Raw genomic sequence first — 2,500 nt, 5'->3', positions numbered from 1 at the left:
TCATTTGTCACTTTAGAACTGGTTCCTTTGTAGGGGTTAAGATTTCGTTCGGCTACGTCCACTAAACAAGACTCTGTTACCTTCAAGGGTTGTTTTAAAAAAATTTCCAAGTACCCTGTCATTTTCATAGGGAAGACCCCTCCTGAGCAAATTGCATCCTTATGTTTGGGTTCCCATTGATTTAATGATAAAAGCAACATTGTTCTAAAATAATATTTAAATACCATTATAGTCTTTTTAACCTAACTTTTTTGCACAGTTTACTCCTTGAGCCACCAGCTTCAACTTTGATACTTTTGAGCAGTTATAGTAATGGTGGAGGTTATTTGGTTCAACTAAAGAATAAGAAAATCAAAGTAATAATAGCACTAATGAGCTGTACAGCTGAGGTCTGTCAAATTTCCATCTGAGTAACCTGACAGCTCTTACAGTACTTCTCAATGTAAAGAAAGGAATCTTGTGGACTTGAACAGTCCCAAACAGAAATGCTGTGTATTCCAAATATGGTCACATGAAATCTTCAAGGTTTGCCTGCTTCCAGAACTTCAAATCCATGAATAGTTTGAATATTTTTCCTGGGCTCCTTTAAATTTTGTACACTTTTTAATGGTTTGCCTTTAAACATAACATTCACAATCTAATGCAAATACAACTGAGGCTGACAAGACAACAATATCCTTTATTTAAACATAACCAATAATAAAGAAATAATACATGCTTGTGGGGTTGTGTGCTAACTATAATCAAGATGCACTACAGGAAATAAAAACTTAAAACTAACTATGTAAGACACATAGGATATGAAGTAGAAATTAATTACTATCCTAAGATCATATTGTAAATATTATAACAGGTTGATTGACAAGTCCTTTGCTCAAAATGGTAGAGCATAAAATTATTTGAAGTCCAGCAGGACCCAAGACGAGAAGTTATGATAAAAGCTTTAAACTTTTTTCTAAAATATTTTACTGCTATCAAACCCAATGAGACCTTATGCATGGGATTGTCACTGTTTCTAGCTGCAGCTCCAAATCACGTAATATATTAATAAATTTTGTCATCTAAGAAAAGAACAACATGTGGGGTGTAACCAAAAACGTCCATGGTAATAATGTAATTCTTCATTTCAGGAACAACTATCCACTGTCAACCATCACATGACTCAAAACAGATTAACTTGATCCGACAACACATGACAGTCCCCTAAAACCAAATTACATCATTAATGCTTCCACTAAACAATAGTCTAATAAAAAAATGATTTGTTACACGCAGAGTCACGAATCTGAATCTATAGATATCTATATATAGCTCTAGTAATGTACCCACACTTCAGTTCTTCCAAACTTTATTTTAACTAAAACATGGATTGTGGCAGGGTCAAAAACGTACCTTAAACACAAATTAAGTGCAAATCCATAACTTGGTAACTACTTTAACGGACAAAATAATGAAATTGACGTCGACATGGATCGGAGAGTTGTGACCCCGGAGTTGTGACTGCTAAGAAGTATAATAACTTAAAGATATATTAACAAGAAAAGAGAATATAATAACCTTAAAAGCAGCTATTTAAAATATTTGATGTTAGGGTTACGTTCCCAATGACACAGTCAATCAAATTCACATCTGATCGAATCATTGATCATTCATGTTATGTAGAGGTGCCGATCGTAAGGAGTAACGCAGAAAAAAATAACCTTCACGTTGCACAATATTGCCATTTCCCTGCCACAAGCCAATTCACACATGAACGGAAACCTTGGGAATCCTTCTTTCTGCACATTACAGTAACTTTTTGTACCCGATGGCAACTAACTTTCTACATTAAAAATTGCGTTAAAAACTTACCTGTTTCGCAGCTCTTTTCCCACGAAATAAAATTTTCCAGGAGCAAGTTTTCCGAGGATACTAGTTGGATTGGACTTGCAAACGTTTTACACAACATAGACGTTCTCAAAGAATACATTCCATTTGAAACTGGCGTTCAAACTAGCCTTGATCGCTCTAAAAAGAACGTAAACCAACAAGGTACCGATTCTCAAACGGCAGCCACATTGCGCGACTCATGCGGAGACATTTTCGCCAGTGAATCAAACCGGAAATGCGGATGATCACGCATGCGCAAACGTTTTGCCGCGGTGTTCTACCAGCCACAACGACTTTGAAAAAAAATTATTGAACATCTTCCGAACGTTTACTAGCGTAACTTACTGGATTTGGAGCCAAAGTATGGGGATAACATTCACCATACAGTTCTTTCAAGTGCAACTGGATTGGAGTCGCCAAATTCTCTCGCTTCGCATTTTGTTTGGATTCGTTTTCGTTACTCGGCTAAGTGGTTTTCACTTGTTTTGTGTACTAGTGCATGACCTTCGCTTTACGCTTCAATACTAGTTTTCTTTTCGATTTTTAAACTTAATTATTGTATTTTAGTATGTTGAATGAAAACGTCTTCGTTACATGTACAGTGAAGAGGTGAAGGAAATTGGAAATTGTT

At 35.8% G+C, this 2,500-nt stretch overlaps 1 protein-coding gene across 5 annotated transcripts in view; it reads left to right on the top strand.

Moving 5' to 3' along the window:
- LOC137984955 (transcription initiation factor TFIID subunit 5-like) overlaps positions 1-2,500 on the top strand; it is a 39,641-nt gene that overhangs the window by 31,621 nt on the left and 5,520 nt on the right. The gene's annotated exons all lie outside the window — the stretch shown is intronic.

The sequence above is a fragment of the Montipora foliosa genome, chromosome 14, assembly GCF_036669935.1.
Source record: "Montipora foliosa isolate CH-2021 chromosome 14, ASM3666993v2, whole genome shotgun sequence".
Classification (NCBI taxonomy): Eukaryota; Metazoa; Cnidaria; class Anthozoa; order Scleractinia; family Acroporidae; genus Montipora; species Montipora foliosa.
This window is presented reverse-complemented; position numbering and strand designations above follow the sequence as displayed.